The sequence below is a fragment of the Ambystoma mexicanum genome, chromosome 1q (assembly GCF_040938575.1).
Source record: "Ambystoma mexicanum isolate Mex_15411 chromosome 1q, UKY_AmexF1_1, whole genome shotgun sequence".
Classification (NCBI taxonomy): domain Eukaryota; kingdom Metazoa; phylum Chordata; class Amphibia; order Caudata; family Ambystomatidae; genus Ambystoma; species Ambystoma mexicanum.
In genome coordinates, this window is record NC_090922.1 from 686,533,653 (window position 1) to 686,553,174 (window position 19,522).

The following is a 19,522-nucleotide window of genomic DNA, read 5'->3' on the forward strand; positions in this document are numbered from 1 at the left end:
ACGACATAAAATCTATAAGAAAATTCATCATAATTAATTTATCTGAAAGATTTATAGAAAGAACATGAAATCAATTTGATGGACCTGAGGTGTCTGGCAGAAAGTAGTGCTACCCTCTTGTATTGGTGTCTCCGAGAGGCAGATAAGACATTCTCGAGAAGAACGTTGGCGTCCACACACTTCGCTATCTGCAGGATCCTCTACGGAGAAGCTATTGTTTAATATAAGTGAACACAGCGTACAATTTAAGGAAGAGACGCACAGCCTTCCATTGCATGAATGAAGGTTAGTTAATATTCTTTAGTTTTATCTTAAGTATGTGACTCTCGTGTCCTGTCCGTGGGCCGCTGTAGTGGAGGATCGACATATTGACCTTGTGATATTTATGTGTACATTTGTATATCTGTAGCATTGATTCTGTCTATGGCCTGGCTCTTATCTGCCTCTCGGAGACACCAATACAAGAGGGTAGCACTACTTTCTGCCAGACACCTCAGGTCCATCCTGGAACTTTTCCCGGGTTGGTAGCAGGCTCTTGTATATTATTACCTATTGTTCCGCTATAGATATTTTTATTATGGATGTTATATGTTTTTTGTCCAAGTACAAGGGCTTCACACATTGATATGTATTATCTGTGATTTTCTCTCTTTCTTGATGTTAGAATATATTTTTGTTACTCCTGATGAAGACGTCACTACACTAAAGTATATACGTCGAAACCGGTCGAGTTTGGACTAAGATGAGGTCGTGGTCAGAAAACTCTGGGACCCATCTTAATTGCCTAGGCCACTGATGTCATCTGCTGTGGCCCGTCAAATTGATTTCATGTTCTTTCTATAAATCTTTCAGATAAATTAATTATGATGAATTTTCTTATAGATTTTATGTCGTATATTGATTGGTGTTTAGTATGAATGGTTTGTCTAAATGGATGGATGAGGTTGTATGCTTGGATGATTGAATAAGATGATTTTTATTATATAGATGTGTCTTTTTTAATAAAAGTTGTTTCCTGCTATGTAAATTGTTATTACAAGTGCAGATTTAATCATGATTTGTTTGATATATTGAATTAGTATCAGGTTTAATAAAATCCTTGATACCTTTATTTTTGAATTGTTTCCTTTGGATGTCTTTCCGCTATCTAAATCTTAATTAATAGTCCAATCCAAAGCGTGGGGTTTCCTGTGTCTTTCAGAGAATACATCTTATGGATAGCTGACACGGAATTTTTCCATGTCAAAAATAGAAACACAGCCACAAAAATCAATATATGAATAATGTCTATGGTGGAAATGATGAATGTGGGTTCAGGTCAAGTTCAAATGTTTTCTATTAGTGGTATGGTTCTCCTTGGTGCCTTTCTTGGTCAATGCATTGGAGAACAATTCTCTTAACTTACTTCTACCTCACTAGCTTCTTCATCAGACCGGTTACTTACACTGTCAACAGCAGCTTCCTCACATTTCTTGTGATGACTCTTCCTGGAGTTCTCGCAGTAATCATTGGACATTTACTACTCATGATGGTCAGTGGTGATGAAGTAAATGAGACATCTGATTTCCTCCTCTGATGCTTTTGAACTAAAAGCTTGTTACATTGCTTCAAATAAAATGGGTTGGCAAAATGTCTGGGATCCAAAGATGCTGTCATGTGAGCCTTTTTCTTATGTCTCTATTATGAAGTATGTAATCTTTACAGGTAGACATGGTCATTTCCTGTGAGCTTATGTGCTGTTATGAGGCGATGTGTGGAAGTCTCCTAACATGGCAGAAAGAGCTTGATACATAGGGAGAGCACTAGTTTCACATTCTTGAAACTGCCCATGAATCACTCAACCATGCCATTAGCTTGAGGCTAGCAAGGAGCTACATCCTCATGTGTTTCATAACACATTCATATTCATTCCCATTGCATGGTGGGCCATTATCAATCTTCAGAGCCATCAGCATTTCCCCTACTGAAAATGTATCACCCAAGATGGGAATTACTGCTGAAGATGCTGTCATTGGAATCACATGAACTAGCAGACACTTGGAGTACTCGTTCATGATCACTATAAGGTATTTGTTATCCTTTAAAGGTCTCACAAAGTCAGCTGCTAATCTATTTCACATAGCATCAGGTAGTTTTGACATGGTTAATTGTTCTGGTTTTGGTGGTCTATTAGTATACACTGACAGAAATGACATACACCTACTGTTTCATCTACCATCACACATCACACATCACTTCCAATGACAGCAACCACATAATGTCCCATATCTGTCTTTTAGTAGATACTGGGCCTCATTACAACCCTGGCGTTGGACCATGGTGCTATTAGCACCATGGTCCATGCCGGATTCCGCCATGGCGGATGGCGGATTTACCGTCCCATTCCAAGGTTGGCGTGGCGGTAAATCCCCATTCACCATGGCCCCTTCCACATTCCCATTTTTGGCCCATAGGGCTCAATGGGAATGGGGAAGGCGCTAATTACGGCACCGTAAATTACTGGTGATCCACGATGATCATGCACAGCTTTCTGGTGTGGAAAATATTTAAGTGCTTGTATGCCCAAACACTACCAGCCCTTCTTTCTCGTGGCTTGAAAACACCCTTTCCAGAACAGTGGCTTGTTTTGGCAATTGTCAATATAAATCTTATAGAGTCTCAACCATTTTTGTTCTGAGATAGAAAGGCCCCTAATCCAACAGGATTAGCATCCACTGTCAGTTCAGTGCATATGCATGAGAGAAAATAGGACATATGTTCCACTGAGGCAGTCACTCTTAACCGGTCAATACGTATGTTCGCTTTCCTTCGACCATCTGAATGGCACTCCTTCTTTTGTGAGTTCCCTCAATGGTGTGCTAGTGGTAGCCGGCCATGCCTACGAATTAATGAACATTGCTCGCATCAGCTAGAGCCGGAATTTCTGCTATGGCTTTGACTTCATCAGGATATGGTTCAATTCCTTTGCATGACATGATGTGTCAAAAAGGTTTGAATTCTTGCTTGTCATATTCACACTTGTTGATGTTTAACTTTAAATCAGTTTCTGCAGGTAGAGTGCACACTTGCTCTACTGCATGATCGTGGTGTTAAATGGTGTCCCCGAAGGCTAACATAACTTTGCAGCAAATAAAGAAATGTGTATATGCCTGATAACCTTTCTGACGCCCTCTTGGAAAATCTCTATAATATCCAAGATGAGTTGAGAACACTGTAAAGGAAATGGCTCTTGATATAGTTTGCTGATAGTCCTTCACCAAATCCAATTTGGAAATTATGTGTGCAATTTTGATTGAAGGCTAATCACGTTATTTAGTTTCATCCAGGGATGCCTTTTGCTATCAATCACTCTGTTGATCTGCTGCATATTCCCAAATATGCAAACTAAATCCTTTTTTTTGGGACAGCTATTATGTGGCATATCCATGAGGTTCAACCTGTTGCTCTTTTACCAATGTCACGCTTAAGTACTGTTGCAATTTCCTTTTCAACTTATGTTTGGAAGTATGTGGGAACTTGACAGTGGTGTTGGACAATAGGCCTTATAGACTCAACGATGTGTAACATGATTGGAGTTCCTTGACATTTTCCTACCCCCTGAAAGAGAAAGGTATAATGAATGATAATACAATGATCTTGCTGGAATGAGAATGGCAGGGCAGGTACCTCCATAGCCCTTGCTGTTGGGCGACCAAGCAAGTGACCTCCAGGGATTTCACCTTCATTTACATTGTTAACTACATTCATAGCATAGTCATTCAGATTTTAATTTGTTTGTAAATATGTGATTCTAGATTCATTGGACTGTAGACATAGTGGCTCTGACTTGCTTGACAAGCCTAAATCCATCTGATAGGCTTGTGCTTCACTCCTTGCATTGGTCCTAGCCATGGTCCTGGCCAATGGAAGTGTTTATTTTAATATTCACTCCATGAAATAGAAGTAGAAACAGCTTATTATAACAAATAGTTGCATGACTTTGTCATTTCTGAATTCACAAAATGCGACTAATTTGCTTAGATGGGTGACAAACATGCCACTGGATTCCCCACGCATTTAAAATGGTGAATTGAATATATATCTTTCACGATCCATGCTATTTTAGGGATCAAATTATTCACCTAGCCATACTTTCACATCTATGTAGGAGACGGTTTAGTCAGGCAGTAACGTGGAAATAAGGTCTTTCAATTCATCACCCAAGTTAAGAATGATACAGCAAGCTCATTTATCTGAATGATCCTCATTTAGCGCATCAAGGAAGTTCTCAGACCACCTGATCCAGCACTCCCACTTTGGTCCAACTGCTTGTGGATCAGTCAAATCAAAGGGCCGTGGGAACTGTAATGCAACCGCCCCTTTATTTTCAGCATCAAACGAGACTACAGCCTTTCATAATCGAAATGGATCTAGACAGGCAAATAGTGTGATTCTCTTAATATTCGCTGCTGTAGGATTCATAGTAAATGCAGACTTCAACAATTAAAAGTGTTACAGTATATATTGGCAGTGTATTTTTTCACTTAAATGCAGAGAGAGTATGGTCACAATAGGCAGAATGGTAATTTGTCCAACTCCAAGATGGCCACGGTGTGCAGACACTTTGATTTCTCACAAGAATGTATGTGTCGACATGAAGAATATGGATATCCCCCCATTCAACGGAGCGGGCAGCGTAGTTAGAAGAGAGACAGAAGAAAGGTCCCACTTGGTATGTGCAAGCCCAAGAAAGAGTGGCAGTGATCCATGGAGGGAATACCTATGTTGCTACAGACATGCAGATTAGGGAAGCACTGAAGTGTGGCAAACCATCGTGGAATAGATGGTGGCACAGAGAATCACAGCTAATCTTCGTTATGCTTGACCACTGTTGTCCTGCTAGGAAGATCTTCATCACTAGTTATCCTGTCATTAACACGGTAAGGCACACAACAAAAGAAGGATATGCAAGAGACTTCAGTTATGCCACCATTTATCCTTTAGTTCAAAATAGCATTAATTCGTTTTGTATGCACCAACAGGTTTATTTATCTTTTCTTCCTCTTTTATTCTGCAATTTCCAATGGCTTGCCATACATCTTCCTGCATCTGGACACTCCACTATTCCCTTTCTAGACAGAAATGAGGAATACACATTTTCTTTCAGTTCTAGGATTTAAAAAGGTTGGGCTATGGATGGGAGACATGACCTGACCTTTTCACAGTCTTGTAAAGATGCATTTTGAGTTATCTATGGCCCAAGTGGCGATCACATATGTTTAGAGCTCGGCACATCCATACCCCCCCAAACTTCTCCCAGCTTCCCTCACACTGCCTCTGGTCCCCTTGGAATCATACCAAATGAACGGATGGAAGCCAAAATCCCCTGCTCTCCTGTACATTGTTGCTTCACCAAAGGAAGAACACGCAGACAGAGGAGACTGTACTGACTCTGGCAAAGGCATCTTGGTAACAGATGCCTTTTAAGTTATATTCAACTGATTCTCTGTCAAGGGAAGCCAGAGCCTTCGAGCTTGACCCACTTTAGCTCTCTCCAAGCTTTCCATCTAACATCTTTCCACATTGGTTGCCAGGGTCAGACTGGGACAAGAAATAGGCCCGGGCACACAAAAAAAGTGAGCCACCTCTTGCCTCAAATAAAGTGGCCCTCAAACCATCCTCTGTGAATCGCGTCAATTCACGACTTTACAGAAAATGATACTTATGGAGGGTTAATGGTGTTTGTTGCATGTTATGTTTTGTATAAACGCTTGAGAAAGTGATAACATTTCCTTTGTTCTTTTTAAAGAAACAACATTGTCATCACATAGCTAAAAACTATACTTATTTTGCAGAACCAGACTCAAGGCATGTCTACGAGTTGCCACCAATAATGAAAATAGAGTTGCATTTAATAAGCAGTACAGCCAAATGATGACACCGGAAAGTGCCTCACCAGTTGTATTTATGCTCAAATATTACATTGCAACTCATAAAATAACATAACTTTGCCCACTTAAAATTCTGTGGCGGAGTCCACAGCTCGGAGGCGCAGGAGTGGCATGAACCAGCAACCCCCACTGCTGTTGTGGGACATGTAAATTGATGCTTATACAGGGCTCTGCAACCCCAGCAGTGAACGAGGGCTAAGGTGACAATGGTTGGATAGGAAGAGGGAAGTAGGAAAACTGGAATGAGGTTTAGGGAGTTGTTATGGATAGGTAGGTGATGTTAGGGTAAGGTATTGACCACTGCGCAAACTTGCAGAATACTGTTACACTCATACAAACACACATCCCTACTTCTAACTCTAAACACACATACAATGGACTGTGCTTTTGAGGGGCCAGTAGGGCTAGAGGAAGAGTACATGTAGGACGTGACTGACTCTGACTGGCACCACTGTCCAGACTAGTAGACTGCACACATCTCAGAGACACTGGCCTGTTTCTAAATAGACTCCCGCTATGCCAGTCTTCACTGCATTAGTGTTTAAACGAGTTTACTGCATGAGCACATCCGAAAATAACTATCAAACGGTGCCATTTAGGGGTCATGACCCTGCTGTGGGGGCTTTTTGGGTGTTTTTCTGTCACAGTAAGTGGCTGATAGATGGCAAATTGTGTCAGTCAGTTGGGAGTGTGAGGTGGCTGTGCACTTAAGATTCACACAATCTTCAGTAAATTCTCACCCACACAAACCTTTCAAACTTCAAAGGCACTTGAACAAATTATCAAACATGTTCACATAGGACACATATGAAAAAATAACCTTGCAGAAAGAAATTACCAGACCCATGTAATACATCTCCAGCGTTCTCCTTACTTATATACCCCTAGGGATATGCTGTGCTGACCTAGGTATTCCTAAATTCTTCAAACAGCCCACCCAAGAAATAAGCACACACCACCTCCCCCCTCTCTCTAGATCACTTGTATTCAAACTGGGGCCCGAAGGATTTTCAGGAGGGGGCCAGTAGACTCTTTGAAAAAGGATTAAGATTACTGATTTTAATAGCAATTATAAGAGGACAATCTGCTTATATTTTAAACCTCCTCAGGGGGGCTGGACATCCTTTGGGTCCTCAAGTGAGACAAATCCGTAGTGGGGGGGGCAGAAACAATATTTTCATTTGAAGCAGGGGCTTCCAGGCTAGCCAGTGCAGTTTGTTAGCACCAGGAGAGTACATGTGCTGGTAACCCCCTGGCTCAGTATGTAGCAGATAAAGTATGTGCCTTCATTGAATTCAGGACCATACATGAATTGAGAAGGCAAAAAGCTTCAGTAGAGAATTGGTGCTCTATCTCCTCGTCGAGAACTTAAGTGCCTGTTAATCGTTCTAGCCCGTTACTCACAAATAGCATGCAGTGAAATGCATCCCTTACCCCCACGTATTGGTGGGCAGGTAGCCGATATCCCCAAAAAGGTTGGTGCTCAGGCTAGGTTAGTTTCAATTTCAATTTAGTGAAGACACACAGTACCAATAGATGTTTTGGCGACAGCAATATCTAGGCAACTGCCCTGAATTAAAATAATTACCATAAACATAAGATAATAAAAATGAATTCCTGTTTCTAATACTGCCTCCTTTCAAGTATAAATAAATACAACGTTACTTAAATTGCAATGATGTTGGAGAGAGGGGTAGCAGTCTGGGTGGGTGCAAGGTGAAGTGGGGGCATATTCTGCTGTTTCATTGTGCGATTGATGCATTTCATGTACCTCTCCTGATTGAGTCTCTCGGGCAATGATTTGCATTTTATATGTTGTCCCTAGAATACTGACAAATCTGTTAGATTTCATATATCTCCTGATTGCATCTCCCAAGTACAGATTATTGCATCATGTATAATGATTGTTGGATCACATTCATTGATCTTTTCATGCTTACTACTGTTAGGATAGGTAGTTGTTAGAATAAGCATTACATCAACAGGGTATTTATTACATTCAAGTAAATTAGACCCTGTAGCTCATGGCAGAACTTATGTGCATTTTACAACCCTTGGTTACTTCAGAACTTAAGTCCTTGTCACTGTTGAGTGTTGTATGTTCTGGAGTGCTGGGGAGAGGAGATTGGGAAGGGAAGGAGGATGGTTGTGCAGACCCTAGCTGGGGGGCATTTCCATATTACTTGAACTGTACCGAATAAAGGACTTGCAGTGAACTGAGTCTCCGCCTGCTATCATTACAACTTAACAATTGGCCACGAGGATGAGATCGAGATGCTTGGATACGACCCCCAGCACATTCACAAGAGCACTGCTTGCACGGGTCTGGTGGAGGAACCCAGTCCGGTGAAGGTCCGAAGGAAAGGGAGTCACGGACCGTGATCGGCAAGGACAGGAGTGTCAGCAAAGGAATGCTGACCGCTCCGGCGGAGACAGGAAGAGCACAGCAGTAAGAAGAAGAGTGCCAGTGGGAAGACCCTGACTGGTGTGGTGGAGGAGTTATATTCCGACCGACCCAACCACAAAGGGGACGTGACGCCCCACTGTTTTATTTTTGGCTTTCTTACACACACCAGCTGCAGCGGTGCAACAGATTTGTTTTTCTTGGATCCTGGGATCCATGTGGTGACGGTTCACACCTGCGCGTGTCACAGCACGCCTTGCTTTCATTCAAGACCCAGTCGCCGGCCTGCACTCACCCGACGTGGAAGGAACGTCACAGGCGACCCCACATCACTGCTGATTGCGGCCACGCGTCATCGCGGTCCCAGAGGAAAGGACCCGACAACGCAATGGCCATATTGGTTCTGTTGTTTATCTTGGCACAGCCACACGTCATCATGGTCACCGAGGAAAGGACCCGACGACGTGGCGGCCATCTTGGCTTTGTTTGTTTACTGACACTACGGAGCGTCTTTACAACTGGAAAAACACTGATCACAGCTGATGTCTGCTTCGGATGCATTACACATTGGCATCCTGCGGGATGGAATTTTGATGGTTAGTGTTTGTATTGAAATAAGGGTACCTTGTCTGTGAAGAGCGCCGCTTCCGCCTGGAAGGGGGGGTGGCCTTAGACTAATCTGATCCCTGATTGAGGAAGTAGCATTAACTTCATCCTGAGCCAAGGATATGGCAAATGTACCTGCCCCCGTTTTCTTCTTGCCTGTGCCAGGTGAGCCCAGGGTGCGCTGGGCGGATTGAAAAGAGGGTTTACACAAGTATGCACTGGCAGTGTTTGGTAATAACTTTTCGAATCAGCGCAAGGAAGCATTACTGTTCCATTGTTTAGGAACTGCAGGGCAAGAAGTTTTAAAGAAATTACTAGAACCAGTGGAATTGCCGGATGGAGGTCCTTATGAGAGGACATTGGCAAAATTGGATGAACATTATAGTGTTGAAGAGAACATTATACTTGAGAGGTACAAATTTGCCACAAGGGGTCAAACGAGTGGAGAGAGTATTGATGATTTTGTTACAGCTCTGAGGGGATTAGCAGTTAAGGGCAGGTTCAATCATTGCCAGGATAAGCACGTGAGGGATCAGTTAATGATCAAATGCTCCAATGACAACCTCAGGAAGGAGCTATGGAAAGAGAGGAATCCCACATTGGATAGGACCATTGAGATTGCAAAGATGGTGGAGCACACTGACAAATGCATAAAAGTGCTTCAGGCAGATAGTGTGACTAATGATAAACCTAAGTCAGAGGAGAGTGAGGGGGCAATTCAGAAAGTGTCAAAAGTTGCCCAAAGACAAGGTACAGGCACTACAAGGCGTTCTGCACAGTCTGGGAAGAGGTTTGAGGATCGTCAGGAAAATAAGCTGGCAGCTGGCAGAGGTTGGAGTCGGCAATGGTTACCAGCAAAGGATAACAGAGGAATATCTAAGGAGACAAATTCTTTTAGAAGCTTTAGGGAGTCTGGGCCGTCAAGAGGTCCTCTAGGAAGGAGGTGTTTCAGATGTGGATGTTTATCACACTTAGCATCTGAAAAAAAGTGCCTTGCAGTACATATAATATGCAATGACTGTGGTATGAGAGGGAATATTGCCCGGTGTGGTAAAAATGTTAATGCTAGTCCAGGTCAGGAACATGAGGTCAGTGCGAATTATGAGGACGAAGCTTACAGTGAAATAGGTAGAGAAGTAGTGTTTTCAGTGAATGCTATTGATGGCAAGATAAAAAAGACGAAGCCTTATGCCATTGTGTTGATTCGAGGAATACGAGTATCAATGCTCATAGATAGTGGAGCAGATTACACATTGATAAGTGTACAAGTGTGGAAGGAAAAATGTGATTGTTGCACCCTGTGGGAGAATTGTGTCAGAGCAAACGCATATGGTTATGTACCTATAGAGATTATAGGGAGTTTTGAAGCCGAACTACAATTTAAAGAAATCCACAGGGACCATATATATTACCAATAGAGGAGGAGAGTTGCTCTCATGGAGTGACCAAGCTGAATTGAAAATAAGGCTTGAGGCAAGCCATCCGGAGCAAGTATTGTCAGTGAAGGGTGAAGGCACCACGGATGTACATGAGGATACCACCTCTAATAAGTTGGGATAAGATGGGATGTTTGAAGGGGTTCGTCCATAAAATTTGATTAAAGAGGGGTGCTGTTCCCAAGATTGCAAAATGACGTACCATTCCCCTTGGCCTCAGAGAAGATGTAGAAATGGAATTGAAGAGGACGGAAAGTGATGGTGTTATTGAAAGGATAGACGCATGAGAATGGCTTAGTCCCATGGTGGTGGTCAGGAAAACTAATGGATCATTGAGATTATGCATCAATCTTAGACATTTAAATAGTATGCTGTTGGCGGACAGGTTTCGTTTGCCCAGAATAGATGACCTACTGGTGAGAGTATCTGGCTCCAAGGTGTTTTCTATTTTAGACCTAAAATCAGCCTACCATCAAGTAGAGTTAAATGCTGATTCCAGGGACCTCACGGCTTTTATCACACCTACTGGGCTATTCAGATGTGTTTGCATGCCGTTTGGATTATTTTCAGCGGCAAGTGTGTTTCAGGGTATAATGCACAGATTGCTTGGGGGAGAGAAAGGCATCATGTGTTATCAAGATGATGCTCTTGTTTGTGGGAGCAATGACCTTGAACATGATGAGCAAGTGAAGAGAGTTCTAGACATATTGAAAGAATCAAGTCTCACCATAGCCTTGGAAAAGTGTATATTTAAGGCCAGCAAAGTGGTTTACTTAGGTCATGAGATTACAGGTGAGGGAGTCAAACCCAAAGAGGATGCCAGAGAAGCTATAAGGAGGATGGAAGCACCCAAGTCAAAGGCGGACGTGTTGTCTTTTCTTGGTCTAGTACAATTCTATGGTAAATTTATCAGAAGTCTATCGGAAATGTCAAGGAACATGAGAATGCTTACTCGCAAGGGAGTTGTCTTTAAATGGAATGATCACTGTAGGGAAGAATTTGAGACGATAAAAAGGTCCATTGTCAATGCACCCATATTGAAGATTTTTGAAGAAGGGAAACGTACTTTGCTTTTTGTGGATGCCAGTGACTATGGCATTGGGGCCGTACTCATGAAAGAGGACCATGTTGGTTTACATACGGTGGCATTTGCATCCAGGTCATTGAAGGGACCAGAATGTAGATATTCCGTGGTAGAAAAGGAAGCCCTAGCTTGTATCTGGGGAGTTGAAAAATTTAAGAGGTTTCTGTGGGGCAGAGAGTTCACGATTTGCACAGACCATAAACCGTTGGTTGGGATTTTCACCAAAGGTGGTTTGGAAGTGGGTATCAAGGCGCATCATGAAGTGGGTAACAGCACTGCAAGGTTTACAATTTACTATGCTTCATGTCAATGGTGAGACCGATGTGGTTGCAGATGCCTGATTTAGATCGGTTCAGAGAGAAATTCAGACTTGTAATAACTACTCATGTTCTGAGGAGAGTGCAGAGATATGTCAAGTACATGAGACATTGAAAAAGGATGATTGGAACATTGCTTGTAGTGAGGATGCTGTTTATCAAAAAATGCTGACATTGGTGATGGATGGTAAAATAAAGAATTACAGTGGTGATATGGGTGGATTTGCCAGTGTGAAGGAAGAATTATGGGCTCAGAATGGCTATTTGCATAGAGGACATCAGATGGTTGCACCATCTGGAATGAGAAAATTGATAATAGATTTGGCTCATGTTGGACATCTTGGCCTTGCCAGAACAAAGGGTTTAGTAAGGTCTGAGTTTGGGTGGCCCGGAATTGACAGAGATACAGAGGAACAGGTCAAAGATTGTACGGAATGTGTTGAAGGAAATAAAGGACTCAGAGTGCAGAAGGTGCCCATGATAGTGAGAGAATGTCCGCGAGTTCCGTGGGATGAAATTGCTTCAGATCACTTGGGTCCATTTAACATTGAAGGTGGAAGATACAAAATATTTGTTAGTGGTTATGGATTTATTGTCAGAATGGCCTGAAGTCTGTGTATTAAAGGACATTTCCAGCAGCAGCATTATGAAATTTATGGAACAATTATTCTGGAGAGAAGGATTTCCTAGGAAATGTCTATCTGACAATGGTTCTCAATTGGTGTCTAAAGAATTTAGAGATTTCTTGAGTAGTCATGGGATAGAGCAAGTTAACACGTCCTCATACCACCCCCAGAGCAGTGGGTGTGTAGAACGTTTTAACAGTACCCTGATGGAGGCCATTAGGTTAGCGGTGGCCACCGATGGGGATTGGATAAAGACAGTGATGGAGCAAATGTTCCAGTATAGGCTAACCCTTCACAGTGTCACAGGTGTGTCCCCGTTCGAGATTCTGAGAGGAAGAAGGCCCAATTCACACATATGTCCCGGTTAGATGGGTAGGTCCAAACTAGTCGGAGTAGACCTGGAGAAGGTGAGAGGAATAATTCTTGATTCTGGGGCCAAATCTAAAGAGCGATATGATCAGAGGAATTGTTGTAGAGAACTTAAAGTTGAGGAGGGTGATTGGATTAAGGTCAAACTTCCCACCAAAGTGCGCAAAGGGGCCTCGTTATATTCAGAGCCCAAACAGGTTGTTAAGGATTTAGGCTCTTCGGTATTAGTCAAGGGAGGTGGCATGTGGAACAAAGAGAGAGTAGCTCTCTTCAAGTTAGTCAAGAAGAAGAGTGTGGCTATAAGTGGAAGAAGATGAATGAGAGACTTCTCTAGCTTATACAATTCTTGTATGTAATTATGGACAAGCATTACATTAGTTTGTATTTATTAACATAGGTAGTTGTTAGGATAAGTATTACATCAACAGTGTATTTATTACATTTCGGCATATTATATTCTTTCCCAATTTAGTATACAGGTTAATCTCTTCCTTACATCAGTTACATTTGTTTTATAATTAAGGAGAGGAGGTGTTAGGATAGGTAATTGGTAGGATAAGCATTACATCAACAGGGTATTTATCACATTCAAGTATATTAGAGCCTGTAGCTCATGGATGAACCTATGTGCATCTTACAACTCTTGGTTACTTCAGAACTTAAGTACTTGTCACCGTTGAGTGTTCTATGTTCTGGAGTGCTGGGGAGAGGAGACTGGGAAGGCAAGGAGGACAGTTGTGCAGCCCCTAGCTGGGGGTCGTTTCCATATTACTTGAACTCTTGAACTGTACTGAATAAAGGTCTTGCAGTGAAGTGAGTCTCCGCCGGCTATCATTACAACTTAACAACTACATATATTGCAACATATATACTGCTGATTGATGGCATCACCCATGTATTGATTGTTGCATCTCATACAGTGAGTGGTGTATTCCTTCCACTGCTCTTTGATTGTGTGATCCATCACAATTATTTAATTCCTGAAACTACTCTTTGAGTTTTTACCCATAGAAAAGTGCATCCCATAACTTGATGTATGCATCTCATGTATTTCTCATTGACATCTTCACCCACAGATTGATTGCTGAATGACATATTCTGTTTTTTATTTTATTTGTGAATTCGACATATGTATTTCTGCACCATATTAATTGATGGTTGCATCCCATATTCTGCTCCTTGATTGTAACATCATAGAATAGTTATTGCATCACATGCATGGCTCATTTATTCTGTCACCCATGTATTTATTGTTTCAACCTATAGACTGACCAGTGCACCACTTTTACTGCTCCTTGATTCGGTCACTCTCTGATTGCTGTACACTTTTTATGTCAACCCTAGCTTGATTGCCCCATGCTATTGACTGTTGGTGTACTCCTTTCCTTGATTGTGCCACCCATAGATTAATTATTGTGTCACATATACTGCTCACATATACTTCCCTGTGGCAATGTATCAGATATCCTGTTGCATCACAAATGAAGCTCCTTGATTGTTTCACTCAATCTGTTTGTTGTACGTCTTTTGGAGCTCCTGGACTGTGTCACTCGTTGATTGATTGGCACATCACATATAATGCTCCTTGATTGTGGCATCATACTGTGTATGTAAACCTTTAGCCATTCTTTGAATTTTTAGCCCATAGATCATTTCATCCTAGATACTCCCCCTCAGCTGTGTTACCCACAAATTGACTGCTGTGTAAAATGTATTGTTCCTTAATTGTTGGTTCCCATTTAAAGATTGTGGAATCCCTTAGATTCAGGGTTGGATCCATTATACTGCTCCTTGATTGGTGCACAGTAGATTGCTTCTTCGGTAGATTGCTTCTTGCATCACCTATACTGATCCTTGATTGATGCACATTAGATTGCTTCTTGCATCACCTATACTGCTCCTTGATTGATGCACAGTAGATTGTTTCTTGCATCACCTATACTGCTCCTTGATTGATGCACAGTAGATTGCTTGTTCAGTAGTTTGCTTCTTGCGTCACCTATACTGATCCTTGATTGATGCACATTAGATTGCTTCCTGCATCACCTATACTGCTCCTTGATTGATGCACAGTAGATTGTTTCTTACATCACCTATACTGCTCCTTGATTCTCTCAGCAATGGATGTATTGTTGCATTGCATGGATCTCTTTTCTCCACAATGAGAATATGGAATCAGTGGTATAAAGACATCCACAACATGAAAAGATTGATTCTAACAAACGTTTGTTTTAATGAAGGTATTGTTCTGCGCAATAAAGAGGTTTGCCATGAAGTGTCATTTTGTAATCATTCGGTAAAACATGTATATGCATTTTTACTTTGCTAAATGTTCCGCCACCAAATTATCCCCCAAAACCTCACTCTTAAATAGATGGACAATTGCTGGGGAGAATTAGCTTAAAGTAAATCTCTTAAGGTACTCGGCATACACAAGAATAGGGCGGCTCACAGTGCCAATCCCATGGCTTGCTCTTTTTCTTGTTTGTTCTTTGTGCTGGATTGTCAACTTGTCTTGTGGAGGAAGCCCATGATGCAAAAGCAGGCTAGTGTAGTTGAAATGTCAGAACTCACCATTGATGGAGGTTACTTGAAGTCTAAAGCAGAAAGGGAGAAGGCTGAAAAGCATTACCTGTCACCCACGGACGTGCTGGAGGCTCAGAGGCAATGGGCTTGAGGAGACAGCATCAGTGCCAAATCAATCTCTGAACCCACTGTAGAGGTTATAAGAGGTTTACAGAGAGGAGAACAGGAATATAAGGGGAGAAATTGGGTACAATGGAAGAAGTAAAAGTGGGCACTCGATATATTGATCAGATGTAATTTACAGCAATCAGAGTTTGAAACAGCAGCTCAAGTAGCTCAGCTAAAAGGAGTTTCAAAAATCAAAATGTTGATATAAATCACAACGTACCACAAACACAGCTACACAAAAATGTCATCAAAATGTTGACATTTGAATTAACCCTACCATCAAGCTAAATTCACATAAGGATGAAGAAATCTGCCCATGTGTTTCAACCAATTGATCAGAGCACACCTTTGAAGGAGAAGCACATCCCTGGAGGTGTGAAGTCATGATTTGGAGCACTATGTTTAATCTACAAAATGAGAAGCAGTCACGTGCATTTTGCTCGCCCAACCAAGAGTACCATGCTCTTTTTACCATTTGGCCTCAATGCTAGATGAAAATGGATACAAATTTAGAGGACTGCTTGGTAAGAGAACAATGGAAATAAAAAAAGACTTTCAACGAGATATGATATCACAGTCCATAGATGGTGTCAAAAGGACAGATAAGCAGGCTGAGGGATCCAGAAGGTTTGGCCACCTTTGGCGATCTACCTAAAGGTGAGCATATAGCACAGGGAAACCCTCCAAGTAGTAGCTAGGTACCATAGTTTCCATATAACGTCTAACACCATCTTTACCTGTATAATGGCCTGCTGTGATAAAATACATACTGCTCTGCAGGAGTATAGGGAGGAAAAGTGGGTTCCTATCAACCCCACACTACTACTAACCCAGTATTGGTCCCAATCATAGAGGTGAAACAGGCACCAGATCACCTTTTATAGTAGGATAGGCTGAGTGTAGGCTATACTCTTCAGTAGGACGTGAGCCAGTAAGAAACAATTAAAAACAACAGGTATTAATGTAAAAGAAATGTCCAATGTTCCATAGAAATACAATACATACAGCAAAGGAGTTCCATTGTGAGGTAAACACTCTTAGGTATAGATGTTTAAAAAGAGAACATGATTTATTTATTTTATTTTTGCATTTGTAGAGGCGCATTTAACTCAGGGGCACCTAGGCGCTGGTTACAAGTCAGGTAAATAAAGAGGAAGGGAGCGAGATTGTCCAGATAGTCCAGATTAGTTGAATAGCCAGGTTTTAAAATGTTTTCTGAAGGACCAATAGGAGGGCTCAGAACATAGGGAGAGTGTCAGTGAGTACCAGAGCATGATGGCGATGACTGGGAAGCTGTAGCCTCCTGCTCTAGTTCGCTTGAAACTTGGGGTGGCAAGACGGTGGCAGTAGGAATACTGCATGGGTCTTGTAGAGTTGGTTTTGGATATTCTGTGTGCAAGATATGTAAGGGCTGAGTTGGAGAGGCAGCGTTGGGTGATGGTGAGAATTTTTCATTTAATGTGTTTCCGGATCAGGAGTCATTCAGCTTGTCTCCTAGTAGCAGTGATGTGGTCACGTTTGGAGAGACCAAGCGTGACACAGAGGGCACTGTTCTGAATGACCTGCAGCTTGCTGAGGTTCCTTTCAGTAGTGCCCGCTAGAAGGGCGTTGCAGTAGTCTAGTTTTGAGCCAATGATGGCATGAGCGATGGTGAGCTGATTGTTTGTGGACAGGTATGGTTTGCTGGCATTTATGAGTTTCATGTTGTGGGCAGTGGACGAGGTGATGTTATTGACTTGCCATGTCATGTAAAGGGTGGTGTTGAGGCTCCCAGTGTTGACAACAGTTTCATCATCTGAAAGAGACATATTTAATAATATGAATGCATCAATTGAAAAATAATCACAAGAGTATGTGTATGACAATATTAATATCAAATGAAGAACATCACATAAAGTGTCAACACATTGTAGAAAATATCATTGGTGCTATCTAAATGAAAACATTGGGAAGATGTTCCTGAATTAAGTTAGGGAAACAAGTATAATCACAATTCCTTTTTACATCCTTCTGTTGGAGTAGAGTAACATCAGTTTCTAATAAATGTATATAGAGCATACATCACAATGCACTCACATATGAGTGTAAATAGGCATACCAAAAAAACGAATACCACCACTCCCCTGTAATGAAATACACAGATTATGCAGAGACTTGGTTGAAAGGGACACTCTATGTAAGACGATGGGGTATGCCAGCAATTGTCTTTGCAGAAATGTTCATATTGTAAGTGTGTGTCTTTAACAAAGGTTCACGATGTGGGCTTGATTGTCAAGAGAGCCCATAGAACAAGGCCAAGGTGACAGATATTAAATATCTTAACATCTTCCTTGGGGGTACAGTGAGGCATTTTCCTGGTCACTGAGGAAATGTGAGTCCATATTCTACTCTTCCTAGCCAGTAGGGTTGCTAGTGACACTAACAGGGTTTCCCACTTCATCCTGCAGTGTGCTGGATACAGTGTCTAAGCAGCAGGCTGGCCTTTTCCAGCAGCAGTTCCGTGGAGTGATGTGAGACCCTGAACTGGGTCGCTGAGGAAAGGTGAGTGCCTCCTGATCTATCTAGCCTGGAAGACTGTCAGGGACACTTGCATGCCTTTGTCCAATGACAGATCACTTCAAATGCCCCTCTTGAGACAGGGTCAGAGGAGGAGGGGACCATTCCTGAACGGGGGTAAGCAGCATTTCAGGGTGAGTGTCATGGTCTTTCCTATCCCAGGGTTGCGAGGCACCGAACCCCTGGGCACCCTGAATATGATTTGAATGATGAAGCTGGTACTACTATCTATCACTCAAAGCCTTGCAAGCCAGGGATCACACACCCCAAACTGCGACACTAAAAGGGATCAAACCATAACCCACATTAGGGTGCTACCTGGAATACACACACACACACACACACGCGCACGCACGCACGCACGCACGCACGCACGCACACACACACACACACACACACACTTGATGGAGAGAGAGGGTCAACACATTGGGGTTCTGGCTGCCACTTTTCATTGAGAATCAAAGAGGGCTGAGACTCACAAGAACAGTAACAATGTGGAAAGTGTGACATCATAGCTAGAAACATACATCATGGCACACATGGAAAGCACACACGGCACGTGCCCTTTTTCTAAGATATTCACAAAGCAAAGCATAGCATAATGCAGCGTAGAAGCAAATTGGACCAACTGTCTGGCTAACTATCTCTTAATGCTATACCACCGGCAAGACGGATGCCACATTACATGTGTGCAAGAACATTATGGTACACAATGAATGACCCTAATAGGTATTACACTGTAAAGAAAAATGATTGCACAACAAAATCATTTGAAGGAGTAGGCCACAACAAACATCAAGCTTGCCACGTGACAATGACCTAACAACAAGGAGTGATCCACCCCTCAGTTTCACCTGTGACAGGAAACAACACTGGCAGGAGCCACAACACTTATTCGAGCTAGGCACACACACACACAAATTCAGCTGACAACACTCAGACTCCACAGGTCCTAAACTATCATGCAGAAACATTATTCTATAACAGGAGGCGGCTGTAAATGTTTCTAAAAGTTACCATTTCTAAATATGCTCATTCCTGTAAGAGAATGAGAAGGGCCCGCTGGGTCCATCGTGGAGCAAGTGTGCAAACATACAGACATATTTCATAGTTACTAGCACTTAATTACCCGAACATCAAATGACACACCAACAGTACCTTGTCAGGGTGCCTTGCGGGAGATCACTGATCCAATGCCAAGTTGCACAACAACTACTTAGATGCCAGCATGGTAACCATTCAGGATCCAACAGACACAATGATTTCCATAAACGAATGGCAGTGGTTACTCTTTGACACACCATTGTTCCCATTGGACGGATTAGCTGACAATTGCACCAGTGCTAAAAACGAAGCAAATGCTTTGATAATACGAAATGGAGCAAACAGATTTGATCGCAATCAGCATCACGGGAAATGTTTGCACGAGGGCAGTGATCACCAATGTGTAGCTCACAATGTTGGTCACAGCCCCCTAAAATAATGCCCTCCAGTTACTCT

The 19,522-nt window shown here is 42.2% G+C and overlaps 1 long non-coding RNA gene across 1 annotated transcript; it reads left to right on the forward strand.

Annotated features, from left to right (window-relative positions):
• The first annotated feature begins 203 nt into the window (after nucleotides 1–203).
• Nucleotides 204–861, forward strand: LOC138521803 (uncharacterized). Its single transcript, XR_011283126.1, has 2 exons — nucleotides 204–285; nucleotides 665–861. It is a non-coding gene; the product is annotated as an uncharacterized lncRNA (long non-coding RNA).
• Nucleotides 862–19,522: the final 18,661 nt, after the last annotated feature.